Raw genomic sequence first — 22,090 nt, forward strand, 5'->3', positions numbered from 1 at the left:
GCTACATAAGGTGCATTCATATAGATATTTTAAAAGTCCATAAGTATAAAAAGCATGTTTTGAGATTGGTTCGAGATGGTGGAGAGGAAGGACAGGTACTCATTACCTCTTCTGAGAGCACCAGAATTGCAACTAGCTGTTGGACAACTATCACCAGGAGGAGCCTGGAACCTACCTAAAAACATACCCCCACACCCCAAGGCAAAGGCAAAGCCACGAGGAGATGGGAGGAGGGACAGAATCACGATGAAATCAAATCCCATGCCTGCTGGGTCGGTGACCCACAGACTGGAGAACAGTAGTGCCAAAGAAGTTCTCCCACTGTTGTGAAGGTTCTGAACCCCATGTCAAGCTTCCCAGCCTAGGGATCTATCAAAGGGATTAGGAATCCCCAGGGAATCTGACGTTGAAGGCCGGGGGGTGGGTGGTGGTTAATTGCAGGACTTCCACAGGCCTGGAGGAAACAGAGGCTCTGCTCTTGGAGGGCACAAACACAGTCTCGGGTGTACCAGGACCCAGGGGAAAAGAGCAGTGACCCCACAGGGGACTGAAGCTGGCCTACCTGCCTGTGTTGAAGGGGCTCCTGTGGCAGTGTGGGCCAGCAGTGGCCTGCTGCAGGGGTGCAAGCACTGGCAGCAGCAGTCCTAGGGGGTGTCCTTTGGCATGAGCCCTCTCGGAGGCCACCATTAGCCCTACTGTAGAGCCTGTAGACTCCAGGGCTGGGTTACCTCAGGCCCAACAACTAACGAGGGAGCGAATGCAGCCCCACCCATTAGCAGAAAATCAGAATTTACTGTTTTACTGAGTAAAATTTTTAAGTTTTACTGAGCACAGCCCTACCTACCAGAGCAAGACCCAGTTTTTCCCACTGCAGTCTCTCCCCTCAGGAAGCTTACACAAGCCTCTTAGCCTCCTCCACCAGAGGGCAGACAGAAGAAGCAAGAACTACAATCCTGCAGCAGCCAAAATGAAAACCACAACCACAGAAAGTTAATCAAAATGAAAAGGTAGAGGATTATGAAGGGGTAAGATAAAATCCAAGAAAAATAACTAAATGAAGTGGAGATAAGCAACCTTCCAGAAAAAGAATTCAGAATAATGACAGTGAAGGTGATCCAGGATCTTGGAAAAAGAATGGAGAAGATGCAATAAACGTTTACCAAAGACCCAGAAACTGGCTTCCCTGATGGCTCAGTTGGTAAATAATCCGCCTGCAATGCAGGAGACCCTGGTTCGATTCCTGAGTGGGGAAGATCTGCTGGAGAAGGGATGGGCTACCCATTCCAGTGTTCTTGGGCTTCCCTTGTGGCTCAGCTGGTAAAGAATCTGCCTGCAATGAGGGAGACCTGGGTTTGATCCCTGGATTGGGAAGATCCCCTGGAGAAGGGAAAGGCTACCCACTCCAGTATTCTGGCCTGGAGAATTCCCAGGACTGTATAGTCCATGGGGTCGCAAAGAGTCAGATACTCACTGAGCAACTTTCACTTTCACTTTTCAAAGACCCAGAAGAACTAAAGAGCAAAGAAACAGAGATGGACAATACACTAGAAGGAATCAATCACAAAATAACTAAAGCAGAAGAGTGGATAAGTTACCTGGAAGACAGAATGGTAGAAATCACTGCTGCAAAACAGACTATAGAAAAAGGAATGAAAAAAAAAATGAAAACGGCTTAAGAGACCACTGAGACAACATTAAATGCACCAGCATTCACTTATAGGCGTCCCAGAAGGCGAAGAGAGAAAGGGCCTGAGAAAATATTTAAAGAGATAATAGCTGAAAACGTCCCTAACATGGGAAAGGAAATAGTCAGCCAAGTCCAGAAAGCACAGAGTCCCAGGCAGGAGAAGCCCGAAGACGAACACACTGGGACAGACAGGAATCAAACTGACAAAAATTAAAGACACAGGTAAAATATTAAAAACAACAAGGGAAACTGACAAATAACATACACGGGAACTCCTTTAAGGTTATCAGCTGATTTCTCAACAGAAATTCTACCAGCCAGAAGTGAATGACATGATATATTTAAAGTAATGAAAAAGAAGAATCTACAACCAAGAATACTCTACCCAGCAAGACTCTTGTTTGGATTTGGTAGAGAAATCAAAAGCTACACAGACAAGAAAAAAGTTAAGAGAATTCAGCATCACCGAACCAGCTTTCCAACAAATGCTAAAGGAATTTCTCTAGGCAGGTAGTTCAGTTCAGTTCAGTTCAGTTCAGTTCAGTTCAGTAGCTCAGTCATGTCCAACTCTTTGAGACCCCATGAACTGCAGCACGCCAGGCCTCCCTGTCCATCACCAACTCCTGGAGTTCACTCAGACTCACGTCCATCGAGTCGGTGATGCCATTCAGCTATCTCATCCTCTGTCATCCCCTTCTTCTCCTGCCCCCAATCCCTCCCAGCATCAAAGTCTTTTCCAATGAGTCAACTCTTCACATGAGGTGGCCAAAGTACTGGAGTTTCAGCTTTAGCATCATTCCTTCCAAAGAAATCCCAGGGTTGATCTCCTTCAGAATGGACTGGTTGGATCTCCTTGCAATGCAAGAGACTCTCAAGAGTCTTCTCCAACACCACAGTTCAAACGCATCAATTCTTCGGCGCTCAGCCTTCTTCACAGTCCAACTTTCACATCCATACATGACTATTGGAAAAACCATAGCCTTGACTAGACGGACCTTAGTCGGCAAAGTAATGTCTCTGCTTTTGAATATACTATCTAGGTTGCTCATAACTTTTCTCCCAAGGAGTAAGCGTCTTTTAATTTCATGGCTGCAATCACCATCTGCAGTGATTTGGGAGCCCCCCAAAATAAAGTCTGACACTGTTTCCACTGTTTCCCCATCTATTTCCCATGAAGTGATGGGAACGGATGCCATGATCTTCGTTTTCTGAATGCTGAGCTTTAAGCCAACTTTTTCACTCTCCTCTTTCACTTTTATCAAGAGGCTTTTTAGTTCCTCTTCACTTTCTGCCATAAGGGTGGTTTCATCTGCATATCTGAGGTTATTGATATTTCTCCCAGCAATCTTGATTCCAGCTTGTGCTTCCTCCAGCCCAGCGTTTCTCATGATGTACTCTGCATAGAAGTTAAATAAGCAGGGTGACAATATACAGCCTTGACGTACTCCTTTTCCTATTTGGAACCAGTCTGTTGTTCCATGTCCAGTTCTAACTGTTGCTTCCTGACCTCCACACAGGTATCTCAAGAGGCAGGTCAGGTGGTCTGGTATTCCCATCTCTTTCAGAATTTTCCAGTTTATTGTGATCCACACAGTCAAAGGCTTTGGCATAGTCAATAAAGCAGAAATAGATGTTTTTCTGGAACTCTCTTGCTTTTTCCATGATCCAGCGGATGTTGGCAATTTGATCTCTGGTTCCTCTGCCTTTTCTAAAACCAGCTTGAACATCTGGGAGTTCACGGTTCACATATTGCTGAAGCCTGGCTTGGAGAATTTTGAGCATTATTTTACTAGCATGTGAGATGAGTGCAATTGTGTGGTAGTTTGAGCGTCCTTTGGCATTGCCTTTCTTTGGAATTGGAATGAAAACTGACCTTTTCCAGTCCTGTGGCCACTGCTGAGTTTTCCAGATTTGTTGGCATATTGAGTGCAGCACTTTCACAGCATCATCTTTCAGGATTTGAAATAGCTCCACTGGAATTCCATCACCTCCACTAGCTTCGTTCCTAGTGATGCTTTCTAAGTCCCACTTGACTTCACATTCCAGGATGTCTGGCTCTAGGTGAGTGATCACACCATCGGGATTCTCCGGGTCATGAAGATCTTTTTTGTACAGTTCTTCTGTGTATTCTTGCCACCTCTTCTTAATATCTTCTGTTTCTGTTAGGTCCATACCATTTCTGTCCTTTATCGAGCCCATCTTTGCATGAACAAGAGACGAAAAAGACCAACAAAAAATAAACCCAAAAGAATTAGGAAAATGGTAATAGAATCATACATTTCAATAACTACCTTAAATGTAAATGGATTAAATGCACCAACCAAAAGACATAGACTGGCTAAGTGGATGAAAACATGTGCATGTATGCGCTTCTACTTAACACATTACTTAATCTCCCAAACTGTACATAATTATTTTATATTGTTAGGTTAATCATCTTCCCATTAACTTGATAGCTATAAATATAAACTAGTTACAACTATCAACTTGATAGTTACAAGTTACAACCTGATAGTCGTAACTATCATTTTTTTGTCTGGCTATTGATTGTGAAAATTGATAAGAATCTTTTATCATTATAATAATATGGACCACATGGACCACAGCCTTGTCTAACTCAATGAAACTAAGCCATGCCGTGTGGGGCCACCCAAGACAGACGGGTCTTGGTAGAGAGGTCTGACAGAATGTGGTCCACTGGAGAAGGGAATGACAAACCACTCCAGTATTCTTGCCTTGAGAACCCCATGAACAGTATGAAAAGGCAAAATGATAGGATACCGAAAGAGGAACTCCCCAGGTCGGTAGGTGCCCAATATGCTACTGGAGATCAGTGGAGAAATAACTCCAGAAAGAATGAAGGGATGGAGCCAAAGCAAAAACAATACCCAGCTGTGGATGTGACTGGTGATAGAAGCAAGGTCCAATGCTGTAAAGAGCAATATTGCATAGGAACCTCGAATGTCAGGTCCATGAATCAAGGCAAATTGGAAGTGGTCAAACAAGAGATGGCAAGGGTGAACGTCAACATTCTGGGAATCAGCGAACTAAAATGGACTAGAATGGGTGACTTTTACTCAGATGACCATTATATCTGCTACTGTGGGCAGGAATCCCTTAGAAGAAATGGAGTAGCCATCATAGTTAACAAAAGAGTCCAAAATGCAGTACTTGGATGGAATCTCAAAAATGACAGTATGATCTCTGTTCATTTCCAAGGCAAACCATTCAATATCACAGTAATCCAAGTCTATGCCCCAACCAGTAACACTGAAGAAGCTGAAGTTGAACAGTTCTATGAAGACCGACAAAACCTTTTATAACTAACACCCAAAAAAGATGTCCTTTTCATTATAGGGGACTGGAATGCAAAAGTAGGAAGTCAAGAAACACCTGGAGTAACAGGCAAATTTGGCCTTGGAATGCGGAATGAAGCGGGGCAAAGACTAATAGAGTTTTGCCAAAAGAATGCACTGGTCATAGCAAACACCCTCTTCCAACAACACAAGAGAAGACTCTACACATGGACATCACCAGATGGTCAACACCTAAATCATATTGATTATATTCTTTGCATCCAAAGATGGAGAAGCTCTATACAGTCAGCAAAACCAAGACTGGGAGCTGACTGTGGATCAGATCATGAACTCCTTATTGCCAAATTCAGACTTAAACTGAAGAAAGTGGGGAAAACCACTAGACCATTCAGGTATGACCTAAATCAAATCCCTTATGACTATACAGTGGAAGTGAGAAATAGATTTAAGGGCCTAGATCTGATAGACAGAGTGCCTGATGAACTATGGAATGAGGTTTGTGACATCGTACAGAAGACAGGGATCAAGACCACCTCCAACAAAAAGAAATACAAAAAAAGCAAAATGGCTGTCTGAGGAGGACTTACAAATGGCTGTGAAAAGAAGTGAAAAGCAAAGGAGAAAAGAAAAGATATACCCATTTGAATGCAGAGTTCCAAAGAATAGCAAGGAGAGATAAGAAAGCCTTCCTGAGTGATCAATGCAAAGAAATAGAGGAAAACAATAAAATGGGAAAGACTAGAGATCTCTTCAAGAAAATTAGAGATACCAAGGGAACATTTAATGCAAAGATGGGCTCAATAAAGGACAGAAATGGTATGGACCTAACAGAAACAGAAGATATTAAGAAGAGGTGGCAAGAATACACAGAAGAACTATACAAAAAAGATCTTCATGACCCAGATAATCATGATGGTGTGATCCCTCACCTAGAGCCAGACATCCTGGAATGTGAAGTCAAGTGGGCCTTAGGAAGCATCACTAGGAACAAAGCTAGTGGAGGTGATGGAATTCCAGTAGAGCTATTTCAAATCCTAAAAGATGATGCTGTGAAAGTGCTGCACTCAATATGTCAGCAAATTTGGAAAACTCAGCAGCAGCCACAGGACTGGAGAAGGTCAGTTTTCATTCCAATTCCAAAGAAAGGCAATGCAAAAAAATGTTCAAACTACTGCACAATTGCACTCATCTCACATGCTAGTAAATTAATGCTCAAAATTCTCCAAGCCAGGCTTCAGCAATATGTGAACCGTGAACTCCCAGATGTTCAAATTGGTTTTAGAAAAGGCAGAGGGACCAGAGATCAAATTGCCAACATCCGCTGGATCATGGAAAAAGCAAGAGAGTTCCAGAAAAACATCTATTTCTGCTTTATTGACTATGCCAAAGCCTTTGACTGTGTGGATCACAATAAACTATGGAAAATTCTGAAAGAGATGGGAATACCAGACCACCTGACCTACCTCTTGAGATACCTGTGTGGAGGTCAGGAAGCAACAGTTAGAACTGGACATGGAACAACAGACTGGTTCCAAATAGGAAAAGGAGTACGTCAAGGCTGTATATTGTCACCCAGCTTATTTAACTTCTATGCAGAGTACATCATGAGAAACGCTGGGCTGGAGGAAGCACAAGCTGGAATCAAGATTGCCGGGAGAAATATCAATAACCTCAGATATGCAGATGAAACCACCCTTATGGCAGAAAGTGAAGAGGAACTAAAAAGCCTCTTGATAAAAGTGAAAGAGGAGAGTGAAAAAGTTGGCTTAAAGCTCAGCATTCAGAAAACTAAGATCATGGCATTTGGTCCCATCATTTCATGGCAAATAGATGGGGAAATAGTGGAAACAGTGTCAGGCTTTATTTTTCTGGTGTCCCAAATCACTGCAGATGGTGATTGCAGCCATGAAATTAAAAGACGCTTACTCCTTGGAAGGAAAGTTATGACCAGCCTAGACAGCATATTAAAAAGCAGAGCTATTACTTTGTCAACAAAGGTCCATCTAGTCAAGGCTATGGTTTTTCCAATAGTCATGTATGGATGTGAAAGTTAGACTATAAAGGAAGCTGCCTGCTGAAGAATTGATGCTTTTGAACTGTGGTGCTGGAGAAGACTCTTGAGAGTCCCTTGGACTGCAACGAAATCTGACCAGTCCATCCTAAGGGAGATCAGTCCTGAGTGTTCATTGGAGGCACTGATCTTGAAGCTGAAACTCCAGTACTTTGACCACCTGATGTGAAGAGCTCACTCATTTGAAAAGACCCTGATGCTGGGAAAGATTGAAGGCAGGAGGAGAATGGGACGACAGAGGACGAGGTGGTTGGATGGCATCACTGACTCGATGGACATGAGTTTGGGTAAACTCCAACAGTTGGTGATGGACAGGGAGGCCTGGTGTGCTGCAGTCCATGGGGTCACAAAGAATCAGACATGACTGAGTGACTGAACTATGTAACTATTATTCATTTTCATACCATCATATCATGATTGGTCAGAAAATAATAGAATTCTGTATCACTAAAACTACCATTTAATATAAAAACCTGAAATCACTTTTAAGCATATTAAGTATCTTGGAATTTTTTGAAAAATACTAATGTCCAGATATTGTTTTTTTCTCCAGAGCTCCAGATGTGAGTCTAATGAGCAGCCATGTTTAAAAACAACCATACTATATGACGATCTTTTACTTTTATCTAGTTTGATTCCCTTTTTCTATTTCATATTCAGTGTTTCCATTTCTTTTAGTTTATGTTTTCCAGTTTTTTCATCTCTCTTTTTTTTGTTCTTAAACCTTTATGACATGTAGTAGAAAAGCTTTTGTATGCATATATATTGATAAATAGTATAGAATATAATTTATATATTTTAGAAAACACAATTTTTTCTTAGCTAAAAAATCAATGACATTTTGGTTCCACTTGTTTGACTAAGTATGAATAGAATGCTAGATTTCTTATATTCACTCAAATTTTGATATAGTTCCATTTATTCTGGCATCTAGTATTACTGCTAAAAGGAAATGCAAGAAGGCAAGTGGTTATCTGAGGAGGCTTTACAAATAGCTGAGGAAAGAGGAGAAGTGAAAAGCAAAGGAGAAAGGGAAAGATATACCCAACTGGATGCAGAGTTTCAGAGAATAGCAAGAAGAGATAAGAAGGCTTTCTTAAATGAACAACACAAGTAAGTAGAGGAAAATAATAGAATGGGAAAGACTAGAGATCTCTTCTATATAGTTCTTCTGTGTTTCCTTGTCACCTTTTCTTAATCTCTTCTGCTTCTGTTAGGTCCTTACCATTTCTGTCCTTTATTGCACCCATGCTTGTTTGAAATGTCCCCTTGATATCTCCAAGTTTCTTGAAGAGATCTCTAGTCTTTCCTATTCTATTATTTTCCTCTACTTACTTGTGTTGTTCATTTAAGAAAGCCTTCTTATCTCTTCTTGCTATTCTCTGAAACTCTGCATCCAGTTGGGTATATCTTTCCCTTTCTCCTTTGCTTTTCACTTCTCCTCTTTCCTCAGCTATTTGTAAAGCCTCCTCAGATAACCACTTGCCTTCTTGCATTTCTTTTTAGCAGTAATACTAGATGCCAGAATAAATGGAACTATATCAAAATTTGAGTGAATATAAGAAATCTAGCATTCTATTCATACTTAGTCAAACAAGTGGAACCAAAATGTCATTGATTTTTTAGCTAAGAAAAAATTGTGTTTTCTAAAATATATAAATTATATTCTATACTATTTATCAATATATATGCATATGCGGATAACCATGATGTTGTGATCACTCACCTACAGCCAGTCATCCTGAAGTGTGAAGTCAAGTGGGCCTTAGGAAGCATTACTATAAACAAAGCTAGTGGAGGTGATAGAATTCCAGGTGAGCTTTTTAAAATCCTAAAGGATGATGCTGTTAAAGCGCTGAACTAAATACATCAGCAAATTTGGAAAACTCAGCAGTGGCCACAGGACTGGAGAAGGTCACTTTTCATTCAAATCCCAAAGAAGGGCCATACCAAAGAATGTTCAAGCTACCATACAGTTGCACTCATTTTGCATGCTAATAAGTTTATGCTCAAAATTCTTCAAGCTAGGCTTTAGCAGTACGTGAACAGAGAACTTTCAGATATATAAGCAGGGTTGAGAAAAGGCAGAGGAACCAGAGATCAAATTGTCAACATTTGTTGGATCAGAGAGGAAGCAAGGGAATTTTAGAAAGACATCTACTTCTGTTTTATTGACTACACGAAAGCCTTTGACTGTGTGGATCACAACAAACTATGGAAAATTCTTAAAGAGATGGGAATACCAGATCACCTTACATGTCTCCTGAAAAACCCGTATGCAGTTCAAGAAACAATAGTTAGAACCTTACATGGAACAACTGACTGGTTCAAAATTGGGAAAGGAAAAAGACAAGGCTGTATATCGTCTGTATATATTTACTTATATCCAGAGTACATCATGTGAAATGCCCAGCTGGATGAAGCACAAACTGGAATCAAGATTGCTGGGAGAGAAATATCAACAACCTCATGATACCACTGTAATGGCAGAAAGTGAAGAGGAACTAAAAAGTCAAGAGATGACAGTGAGAGAGGAGAGTGAAAGAGCTGACTTAAAACTCAGTGTGGGAACAACTGAAATCATGGTATCCTGTCCCATCACTTCATGGCAAATAGAAGGGGGAAAAGTGGAAGCAGTTACAGATTTTATTTTCTTGGGCTCCAAAATCACTGTGGATGGGAATGCCACTGTGTAATTAAAGGATGCTTGCTCCTTGGAAAAAAATCGATGACAAACCTGGACAGCATATTAAAAAGCAGAGACATCTCTTTACCAACAAAAGTCCATATAGTCAAAGCTGTGGTTTTTCCAGTAGTCATATACAGATGTGAGATTTGGACCATAACGAAGGCTGAGCACTGAAGAATTGATGCTTTTGAACTGTAGTCCTGGAAAATACTCCCGAAAGTCCCTAGGACTGCAAGGAGATCAAACCGGTCAATCCTAAAGGAAATCACTAGTTGGGAAGCTCCAATACTTTGGCCACCTGATGCAAAGAGCCAACTCATTGGAAAAGAGCCTGATGCTGGGGAAGATTGAAGGCAAGAGGAGGAAGGTGGCAGAGGATGTGATGGTTAGATAGCATCACTGATTCAATGGATGTGAATTTGAGTAAACTCCAGCAGATAGTGAAGGGCAGGGAAACCTGGCATGCTGCAGTCCATGGGGTCACAGAGTCAGACTAAGCAACTGAACAACAATGATGTTGTTTACAATTAAAAAAAAACAGTAAATGAACATGTGTTATTAAGTACAGTACAGATTTTGTTCAAATTTCACAAAATTTTACACTGGTTTCCATAATTTGTTTTCAGGCCCTAGTCAAGATTCCACATTGTATTAATTGCATTGAGCAGCTTCAACTGCATGCAGCAAATTCTGTGAAATTGTGTTCTCATTTTTATTCTGTTATGAATATTTTCTAATTTTCCCTGTTATGCCTTCTTAGATACACCCATCATTTAAAAGTAAACATTTAATTTCCAAACATACAGGATTTTTAAAGTATCTTTGATATTAATGTCTCATTTTGATATTAATTTTTCATTTAAATGATTTCTTCTCTGTAGTCACCTTCTGTGTTTTTCTTTTAACTTTATTTAGTCTTTTGATGGCTATGTCAAAGATCTTTCTTGGATTGCACTTGAAAACATGTGGGTTACTTTCAAATATCTTTTGATATTGATTTCTAACATAATTCCACAGTGTTAAGAGAACAGACTCTGTATGATTTCAATATCTTTAGACCACAAGATTTTGCACCTTGTTTTATGTCCCTGGACATATTCCAGTGTCTCCTGTTTTACAGTCTATGGAAACTTGAATAGAATATGTATCCTGCTGTTGTGTGAAAATTGCATACATCTTCAGTATGTTGAATTGGTTCATAGTGCTTTTCAGGTCTACGGTATCCTTCTACTTCTCTGTCTATTCATTCTATTAATTTTTGAGAGTTTAATATTGAAATGCCAACTAAAAATTCTTAATTTATCTACCTAAAAAATAATTGTAATATATTTTGGAACCATATGTAACTTTGTTCTGTATTTTCCAGGTCTCCTGTAAATGTATTATCATACTTTTATAATTTAGAAAAGGAAAAAAAACACGTTTCCTATTCAGTGTTGGGTGGGTGGGGCTAGAATTTTCATTTGTGACTAGTTTCCACGTGATGCTCGATGCTACTGGCTGAGGACCCCACTTTGAGAACCCCTGGAGCAGAGGCATTGGCCTCCTCCTCAAAGCCAGTTCTCCCTGTGACCGTCCCTCGTCTTCCTGATTAACCCCACTCCCCCTCCTGAATCTTCAGCCTCTCCCTCCCAAAATAAAACCCCCAAAGCCAAACCCTTCTCCACCTCATCTCCTCCTCCTCTGACTGTTCCTGGTACACCATTCAGCCTCACTCCCACATTTACAGCATGTGTGCCTTGATCAGATCTTGATTTGAAAAAGACACATATAAAAGAAATTTGGGTTGGGTTTTTTTTTTTAGTATATGCTATAAAGAATACACTAAAGTATACTAAGTATATTCTGTAAAGAATATTTGATAAAGAATCTGCCTGCATTGCAGGAGACACCAGAGACTCAGGTTCAGTCCCTGGGTTGGGAAGATCCCCTGGAGGAGGGCATGGTAACCCACTCCAATATTCTTTCCTGGAGAATCCCTTGGACAGAGAGCATGGCGAGCTACAGTCCACAGGGTTGCAAAGGGTCGGACGTGACTAAAGCGAATGAGCACGCACACACATGTATGTATAAATGATACCAGTTGTTACATTAAGAGCAGTGGCGAATTTACAACTGATCATTGTACTATAGTTTCAACATTTCCACATATTTAACTGGAAAAGACTCTGATGCCAGGAAAGATTGAAGGCAGGAGAAGGGGATGGCAGAGGATGAGATGGCTGGATGGCATCACTGACTCAATGGACATGAGTTTGAGCAAGCTCCGGGAGCTGGTGATGGACAGGGAGGCCTGGTGTGCTGCAGTCCATGGGGTCGCAGAGTCAGACACGACTGAGCGACTGAACTGAACATGTTTATACGTTTTAATAAAAAGCTCGGGGTGGGGGGGAATTCTCTCTCTTGTGCCTCATGCCCACCCTTTCCTTAACACGCTTGAGCTGGTATCTACCCTCCCAAGTGCATTTTCTGTGAACCTCATGTCATTAAATCCATTTTTCAGTTGTCTTCTGCTTGACCGCTCACCAGTATTCAACACTTTGGACCATTTCTTTACTGAAGCACAGTCTGGTCTTTCCTTGGTGTTCAGGACTGAGAGCTCTCCTGTGCTTCTTCTCTTCCCCTGGCTGCTCCTTGCACCTTTGTGTGCTCATCCTGCCCTTTCTGGCCATCCTGGAGATGCTCAAGGGCCGTGCACCCTGGACCCCTCGTCTTCTCACGCTACATTCTCCCTCCAGGGGATCCATCATGACTGAGCCTTGGTTTTAGTTGCTATCAGCTGATCACTCTCAAATGTATGTCTTTCCTCTGGTCTCCAGGCTTGTGGATCTGATTTCCTACCTGACACCCCTACGTGGATGTCTCAAAGGTCCCAGAAACTTAGCATATTCAAATGTGAAAATGAATTCAAAGCGAATATGAATATGATCACAAACAGTGTCATCCTCAGATCTGGACCTTAGAGGTCCTGCCCTGGTCCACAGACTTCAGAGGACCTCCTCTATCACGTACAGCATTTATGAGACAATCCTGGGTACCTCTGTCACCTGGGATCTGGCTCTCAGTTCTGGCACAGCACACCCTGAAACCCCGAACATCTGCTCATAGTTAACACTCTTCTGGCCCCAGGGAAATGCTTCTGCAATCTCTTGCTCTATATCCTGGAAACAAAAGATGACTACAATCGAAGCCTGTGAAAGGCTGAGCTTGAGCCTCTGCTAGATTCCCAAGCACACACTTCTGAAGGGTGGGGAGAATTTAATCAGCAACCCAATTAAGCAAACCCTCATTTTCCCATCATCTCTGTTCCTATCTTTTTCTTTCAAAATAATTTTTAAAAGCATTATAGTTACAGCCAAAATGCATCCCATTTCTCTCATTCCTGGGTGGTAATTATCATTCTGAAGTCATTAGAAATTATTCCCATGCATATTCTGTACTTTAACAAATATGTTTGTTGCAAGTTTGGGGGAGAATGGATATATGTATATGCAGTGTCCCTTCACTGTCTACTTGAAACTATCACATTGTTAAACAGCTATACTCCAATAAAATAAAAAGTTAAAATGGTAAAAAAAAAAAAATTTTTTTTTTAGATCTGGAAAGGAGCTTAAAAATCTCCCCTGAGTAAATCAAGTTTAGAACTCACCGATAAGGAAATAAATAAAACATTAAAAATATGCTTTTTAAAACATGTATCATTGTTGGTATATGTTATTTATTTGGCTGTGCTGGGCCTTAGTTGCAGCACTTGGGGTCTTTAGCTGTGCTATGTGAGTGCTTGGTTGCAGCATGTGGGATCTAGTTCCCTAATCAGGGATCGAACCCAGGCCCCCTACAGTCGAAGCATGGAGTCTTAGCCACTGGACCAACAGAGAAGTCCCTGTTTGTGTATTTTTAAACTCATAAATGTCATACAACATCCAGTTTATTATAAAATAAATTGTAACATCCACTGTTGCAACTTTCCTTTACTCAAATATTGGTAAACATAGCTATAATTCATTTATTTTAACTGTTGTGTAGCAGTGCATTGTAAGAATAAACTGTACTTTATTTATGCATTCCTTTATCTTAAGGATAGATTAGATTGTTTTCACATTCTCTGGACCATCAAATGATACTGCCATGCCCATTATCACCCTTGCTTCCTTGTGCATATGGAGAAACGTTTTCCTAAGGAATACATCTAGAAGCCAGGTCGTTAGGTTTTAGGGTATGTGTATTTTCAGCCTGAAGTGTTGCCAAATCTCCCTTCAAATCTGTTATCGTTGTTCACGCTTCGATCCAAAATGGCTGAGTTCCTATTATCCCACATTTTTGTCAACACTTGTTGTTATCAGAGTTATTTTGATGTTATTGCTGCAGTGAAGTAGTACACAGTTTGAGTTAGGGACGTTGAGCGTCTTTTCATGTTTGCTGGCCATCTGGTCTTCTTCTTTGGTGATCTGCCTGGTCACAGCTTTTTCTCATATCTTCCTGCCTTGTCCTTTTCTTGTTGATCTACAAGGGTTTTTTCTTTCTCTTTTTAATTCCCCTTTCATTGACTTTGCTTGGTATGTGGGAATTCTTTCAGCTTTATTTTTTACCATATCGTGTGGCTTGCAAGGATCTTAGTTCCCCAAACCAGGGATCGAACCCCGGCCCACGGCAGATAAAGTGGAGGTTCCTCACTGCTGGACTGTTAGGGAATTCCCTGCAAGAGTACTTTATAAATCCTGAATACTCATCCTTCGCTGGTCATATAGATTGTAAATAGTCTCTAAGTCTGTGGCTTGTATTTTTATTTGTTATGTTGTTTCTGGTCTCATCACAGTTTAAAAAATTTTTTAAAGTAGCTTATGTGTACATCTTTTATCACCTGTGCAATTTGGTCTTAAGAAATCCTGCCCTATGCTGATATTGTCAATATATTCTCTCGTATTTTTTTCGAAGAATTTCAAGTTTTATTTTTCACAATTGTTAAGTTATCTGTTATTTATTTTTGGATGTGTTGTAATGCAGGAACCTATTTTGTTTTTTACTGGGACAGGCAATTAACCGCAGACAAGTTAAGAAATAGTCCATCCTTTTCCACGTCAGTTTTGTCATATACCGAGTCCTCATAGCTTTGAGGGTCCAATTTGTCCGTATGCCAGGACAACACTGCTTTAAATCACACCAGTGTTATGGGGCTTCTGCCCAGGTTTGATCCCTGGTCAGGGAACTAGATCCCACACCCCACAACTGAAAGTTCCTGCATCCCACAACTAAGACCCAGGGCAGTTAAATAAACAAACAAATATGTTAACAAAAATCACTCTCGTTTTAAAGCTGTGATATACGGTGAGGCAAACACTCAAGTATTCTCCCATTTCAAACTTGTTTTGACTCTTTTTTGGCCATTTACCCTTCTACAAAAATTTTAAGACCAGCTTGTTAAATAAAATATCTATCTAGTACAAATAGAACTGTACTAGATTTAGAGACCTGAGGAAAATGATCAATTTTATATTGAAGTTTCCTCTTCATGAGCATGGTGTACTTTTCTGTTCTTTTTTGGGGGGGTCTTATTTTCATGTTTTCCAAAAGAGTTTTATAATTTTCTTCATAAAGATCATGCACATATCTTGCTATATTTATTTCTAAGTATAATAAATTTTGTTGCTATTACAAATGCTATTTTCTTAAAACACAATCTTCTGTTTATTACTGTTGTATAGGCATATTGGTGTTTGACTATTCATCTTGCCTCCAGAAAGCGATGTGTTAGTTTTGTCTGAGGGTTCTCATAAGTTTTCTTTGTAGATAGGCAATTATCTGTGTACAGTGATGGCTTTCTTTTTTTTTTTTTTTCTTATTGTGTCAGTTCAGATACCCCGTCTCGCCAGTACAAGTTGAGTAAAAACAGTAAAAACTAGTATCTGTGTATTAATGTTGGAAGTTATTTTCTATTCCTAGTTAGCTAGTATTAAACATTTTCCCGTGCATTCTCTGTACCTATTGAGATAATCATATTTTTTCCTTTTAATAAGTCAATATTGTAAATATCATTAACAGATTTTTAAGCAGACCATCCTTGTACTCCTGGAATAAACACTGCTTAGTCACATATACACACATGCATACATACATGTGCTTGCATAAACTCCACTGGACTCGGTATGCTAATATTTTATTTAGGATTTTCACTCCTATAAGTTCAGTTGGTCCTCTTTTTCCATTATCTAAGACAGTCTATGTAAATAAATACACAGTTCCTTCAAGAGTTAGCAGAATAATACTTATACAAACCATTTGGGTAGCGTGTGTGTGTGTGTGTGTGTGTGTGTGTGTGTGTGTGTAAAATTTCCCATTCAATTTATTAGGATTGATAGGTTTGAGAATCCCAGGGACAGAGGAGCCTAGTGGGTTGCCGTCTATGGGGTTGCACAGAGTTGGACACGACTGAAGTGACTTAGTAGCAGCATAAGTTTGTTAGGCTTTCTATTTCCTCTTGGGTCAACTTTGGCTGCCTTTTATCTAATTTCCCTACCTCTTCAGGATCAAGATCTAATCTGTCCCTGGGGGGCTGATAAACAGCCCTTAGTTAACAGAACCAGTTCCTTCCCTGCCCCCTCCTTGGAACTGTAGCTACAGGCAGCTCATTGTCTGGTTTTGAGTTTCCTTTTTGTTTTTAGACCAAGGATTTTACTTTCCCTTTGAGAACTCAGTCATACATTTAATTTTTTTTCTTTTTATCCAGTATTTCTAGGTGATAATGCTTTCAGATTTTCCAGTTTCTCCATCTTGCTTGATTCTGTTGTTCCCATTTTACAGATAAGAAAGTTAGGGTTCAAAGTGGTTTAAAAGTCAGCTGAAGGTCACATCACTAATACTTTTATCTAGTTATTGAACCCGGATTTCTGGTTCTGAATCCTCTGCTGTTGCCACATTATACTGAAGCCAACCAGGCAAAACCAGGAAGGGGCATTAGAAAGTCAAAGCGGTGGTGGGGTGGGAGAGAGGCTGAAGAGGGCGTGGATATATGTATACATACAGCCCATGGAATTACAGAGTGAGCTACGACTACGTGAGCTGATTCACTTTGTTGTACAGCAGAAACTAACACAACACTAAAGCAATCATACTCCAATAATTTTTTTTTTTAAGTCAAACGAGGAAGGGATCTCACGGGCAAGGTGGAGGAGGCTGAAACGGGGACACCAGGGTGGAGATGGATGATGCCAGGAAACACTCAGGAAGGAACGGTGTTGGGGAAATGACACAGGAGACTTCTGGGCTGCAGCTGCTGGAGAATCACTGCCTCAGTCCGTTCTGAGATCCTGAAATATGCAAGCCCCTGCCCCAGACTCAGGCGCGCATGCATCCTTCCAACCAGCATTTCAACTCAGTATTCACGGAGTGTCCAGTTCCGGGTCCCAGGAATGCTGAGAAGGAGCAGGCGCAGTCACGGCTCCTGCCCTAAGGGACCTTACGTTCCAGGGGAGCCAGACTCCAGTCAAACAATCCCCCCAACACGTAGACCTGCGACCTCGCCCAGCGCCTTGGAGGAGGAGCGCGCCTCGGCTTGGGCGCTCCGAAGAGGGGAATTTGACCCGAAAGGAGGGTCTGGGTACCTTCCCTGAGGTTATGGTAAAGGTAAACGAGCGGAGACTTAAGAAAGAACAGGAGCTAACTTAAAAGAGAAATGGAAGGAGACTTTCAGGCAGAGGGTCCAGGCAGCGGGAGAAAGCAGGAAGCGCTAAGGAGTGAAGGCGGGTTGAGCGGAGGCCGGCGGGGCAGACCTCCCAGTGCCTTAGAGGCCAGGTTAACTACCTGGGTCTTTAACCTAAGGTCAGTGGGAAACCATTGTCTGTGCTTCAGCAAGGTGCCCCAAACCATCAGATTTGCATTTCAGAAAGGTCTGTCTCACACAGCCCTCTGCTTGTTTATTGAAGGCCTTTCCCAGCCTCTCCAGCGATCTTCGTGATTCAAAGAAGAGTCCAGGTGGCGGATGGATCAGGGAGGGGGAGGGATGGAGAAGAGTGAACAGATTTAAGAGTGAACAGACTTGAGAGATATTATAATGGCTACCCCTGATAGGACTTGATGCTAGATTCAATACTGAGACAGTCACCATGAACCCCTGAGATCAAATCTCACACACCTGTCTGTGGTACCCAGGTCCTAGAACACGTGGTACCCAGGTTGTGACATGTGGTGGACTCAACACATAATTCCTGAAATGGTGGAACTGACCAGCAGCCTCTCAAGCGATCCTTTCACCGCTAAGGTTCTTTAATCCCTTCTTACGTGTGGCAACAACCAGCTTCTCTGATACATCACTGGGAGAAATCTGCCAAGTTCTAAAGAGTATTCTTTATAAAGGGGAAGTTAATACAAGAATGAAGGTCTACCTTATCCTAGAACACGAACAGTAACAATACATTTATTGAAGGTGCCGTCCAAGGGTCCAAGGGGTAACTCTCCCAGCAGAAACTTTTACAAGGGTTAGTGATGACGCCGCTTCCCGAGTGGTCTAGTGGTTAAGAACCCACCTGCTAATGCAGGGGACAGAGGTTCAATCCCTGGCCCGAGAAGATCCCACACACCTCGAAGTAACTAAGCCCACGTGCCGCAACTACTGACCCAGCGCTTTAGAGCCTGGACTACTGACGCCCTCGAGTCTAGAGCCTCTGCTTGGAAACGAGAAGTCACGACAGTGTGCGCTGCCGCTAGAGCAGCGCTTGATCGCCGCAAATAGAGAAAACGCGAGCGCAGCAACGAAAACCCAGCGCAGCCAAAAATAAATAAATGAAAATTTAAACAAAAACAAGTCAGTGATGATGGTGCCCTTCTCAGGGCTAGGCTGGGCCCAAGGGTGCCCATCTTGAGCGATGCTCCTGGGACTCCCTGCTGATTCTTGTTCAAAACCAGTTTCCCGGCACATGAACAAAACAGTAAGTGAGCAGTCTTGTGGAAGAAGTACAAATGCCAGGAAGTGCTTGCATTGGTCAGCAGTTCTACTTTTTCTGCATCCAGAACCTCCCACTTTGTCCTCCAATCTCCCTTGGCTCCTTCCTCCTCTGGTCTCCATCTCCTCCATTTCCCTGCTGCCTCCCTGGATATGTGCCTGTTTTCACCTTTTAATAAGAAGCCCCCGGTACTGCTGGAAAGAGCAGCCTTTGTCTGGGCTTTATTTCTTAGCAAGAAGTGTGGTGAAGCTCACAGAAAACCCTGCCATGGCCTGTGGGGCCAGGAGCAGGCACAGGGAGATGGCCTTGTCCGATGGGGTGCTGGGTGGAGCAAGAAGCACCCAGCAGCCTCTGGGGGGAGTGATGGGGCTGGGTGGGAGTTTTTTGGGTGACTAGGATTTTGATGGTGGGGGTTGTCATGGAGATCTCTGGGGATTCAGTTGTTTCTATAAAGTGATGCTTTCAAAAAAACCACAGGGAATCGAATCCATCTGAGATGACAGCAGGTCCCAGGCAGCCTGGTTAAACTGCTCAGGTGGAGGACAAGAGATTGAAAGTACAGATTCCTTCGTAAGAAAAACTTCTCCCAGGGGATTAGATTATGGAATAGAAGTGAGGTGGACCGGGCCGCTGCAGTTCCGAGTCAGTGGCTCTGGCCAGAATGGGGTGCGGTGGGGAGCGTGCTCCATCATGCCTCCCACAAGGAGGCAGTTGCTCCCACTGTGGGGGGAGTCTGTCCCCAGGGCCCTCCTCTGTCCTTCCCACTGGGCGTGGATGGTTGTCAAGGCAGAAGGGTGTTTGGAGCGAAGCCACAGCTGTGGAAGCCGGAGCCGTAGGGCCTGTCCCCTGTGGGAGGCGGGCAGGGAAAGCACCAGGCAGTGCTGGGAGGGCTGGGGGCAAGTGAAGAGGAGGTCCGCAGGCCAGGCTGGACGGGGCCTCGTGGTGGGGCAGGGTCAGCAGGGGGGTGACGGCAGATGGGGGCCGGGTGTCTGTCCTGCCTCCTCCTCCTCTGCCTGGGCCCCCCACATGTGGGGGAGGGGAGTGAAGGTGAGAGCAGCCGCTTGCGGGGGGGCAGGGAGCCAGAGGGATAGAGATGGTACAGGCAGGCTGAGCCCTGCCCCCCGCCAAATGGGTGGCCTCAGGCCTCAGTGACTCCTGCCTTCTCCCCCGAGGAGCCCCGGGTTCCTGTGAGGAGTTTGCCAGGGTTTGGGCGGCAGCCAGGCAACAACAGAGGCCTCAGGGTTAGGCCTCAGCTGGGCAGGGAATCTCCTGCAGCCCTGGGCTCGGGGGCTCAGCTTATGCACGTGGACACATAATCTGCAATAGTCTGGGGACTAAGAAGCCTGGAAACGATAAAATGAGAGGAAGAAGAGGGGAGAGAGAGGCTCCCCTTGCTCTTCCGTTCCCCCCAGCTCCCCTCCCTGGAGGCACCTTCTCTGTGAAGCTCTCCTTAACCACCCTGCGGTTTCCAGCGCTTCTTAATCACTCCGTACCACGTCTGGGACCCCTCTTGCAGGGACCACTTGTCATTCATCGTCTAAGGACCAGAGCAATCTACCGCAGCGGTTCTGTACCCCCCCCACACACACACACCCCGTGCACATCAGATTGGACAAGGACAGTCTTTCCTTGTACACATGCAGGTCCCACCTCACAGGCCCTTTCTGAAGCAAGGTTGCATGGTTTGTAAGCAGCCGTCAGAGATCTGCACCACAATCTATTATTCGCCTCCTTTCCTCTGTATCTTGTCCTTCAACAAAAGTCAAGGTCCCTTTTGTATACTTGGTGTCTCACTCTGCCTCACCCGCAGGTGCGGGCCAAACTGGCAGAGGCCGAAGGACTTGGGGCACTAGCCTAGGGAGTGGGAGGGACGGAGCTGGCGCCTCCTGCACCCGCTTCGGCCCGTACTGGGGAAGAGAGGCGTCGGGTCAGGGCCGGGAGTCAGTTTTTCTTTGTTGTGCGCAAGGAAGATGTCCCTGGGGCGACAGCTCTGCGCGGCACTCACATGGAGTCATCACAGGGAAGGCAGCCTGTGAAGTTGTCTCGGGGGCGGGGGATGGCGAAGGAACTCGGCAGCAGGGCGGGCGGGTGAGGGGGGCGGGAGAGGCAGAGGGCGAGGGTGAGGCTGTGCGGCCTGGGGCCCGAGGAGGGAAGGGACCGGGCGGCCTGCTGCGACTCCAGGGTGAAGCAAGAGGGCGGGGAGCAAGCTGCTGAGCTGGCTGGGAGTGGTGGTGGTGGGGTTGGGGGGGCGTGTGGTCGCTCCAGGCAGCCCCTGGAGCCAAAAAGAAGCCGGCTTCATTCCAGATTCTTCGGCTCCCACCTCGGTACTCCCTCGACTCCTCCCCATCGGTTTCTCTCCTTTGAAACACTGGGAGAGACGCCTACCTTTCCCGTCGCCCTCACATCCCAGGGGCATCTCCCCCCAGGATGCCTGAAGTAGGAGAGAAAGGGAGCCAGGATGGAGGCTCCAGGAGAGGGGATAAGGGGCTCCTCCCTGGAGGGGGAAGCGGGTGTTGTTCGTTTCTGCAGGGTGAGCGGTTTCAGGGGTGGGCGCCCGATCACCAGGGCTGCAGAGGACTCCCCCTGTCCGCCGCACAGAGGGTGGTGGGCACGAGAGGGCGCCATCGAGAAATGCTAAGCGTGCAGTGGGGTGCCCTTTGGGTCGGCAGGTCAGACCCCCAGGCTGACCCCTCTGCTAGGACGGCCGAGGCTGAGCCAGCCGCAGGAGTTAGGGGCGCATAAGGCGACGGAAACAGGAAGTACGAGGGGCAGAGAGGTCGAAGCGCGGCCGGGGGCAGCTTTGGTCCCTCCCGGAGAGGGACCCCTCCGCAGCCCCGCTCTCGAGGTGGGCGGGCACTGAGGGCTTCACCGAACACCCCCAGCCCTTTGCTCTCAACCGCCTCCGCGATGGTGCGGAACTACAATCCTGGGTAGGGAGGCGGGGGCCAGCACGTCTGCAGGCAGTTTCTCGCAGCCCTTCCCACCTCCGCGCCTTTTCCCTCCAGCTTCTTTGGCACGGTCAAGGAATCATCCCCCTTCCAAACATCAACGCCCGCCATGTCTACAGACACACCTTCCTCTCTTAAGATACTTTTCCTGTGGTACTGACACCCCTGATCCCAGCCTGGGCATTCAGGTCACAGGGGCAAGCTTGGGAACTGACTTCACACCTCTGCACTCTTCCAGCTTCACAGATCGTTCCTATTTTCCTACGTATTTGCTGATTTGAAGATTCAGGAAAATGGGCCCTACACACCATGAATAGCCTTTGACATATCCTCCCCATTTTCAAGACTGATTCTACATGCTTTCTAGGGTTCTCTCCCCAATCTTTGTTTCCATCGCCTTCTAGTACACCCCTGATAAACAGACACAGAACAGCAGGTTTCA

General features: G+C 44.2%; 1 long non-coding RNA gene across 1 annotated transcript; it reads right to left on the minus strand.

Moving 5' to 3' along the window:
• Nucleotides 1–1,075: 1,075 nt before the first annotated feature.
• LOC120869849 lies at nt 1,076–22,085 on the minus strand. Its single transcript, XR_005722646.1, has 3 exons — nt 22,075–22,085; nt 9,392–9,397; nt 1,076–1,174 (listed from the first exon to the last, which is right to left on the minus strand). It is a non-coding gene; the product is annotated as an uncharacterized LOC120869849 (long non-coding RNA).
• Nucleotides 22,086–22,090: the final 5 nt, after the last annotated feature.

This window comes from Oryx dammah, unplaced genomic scaffold (assembly GCF_014754425.2).
Source record: "Oryx dammah isolate SB20612 unplaced genomic scaffold, SCBI_Odam_1.1 HiC_scaffold_11, whole genome shotgun sequence".
NCBI lineage: Eukaryota > Metazoa > Chordata > Mammalia > Artiodactyla > Bovidae > Oryx > Oryx dammah.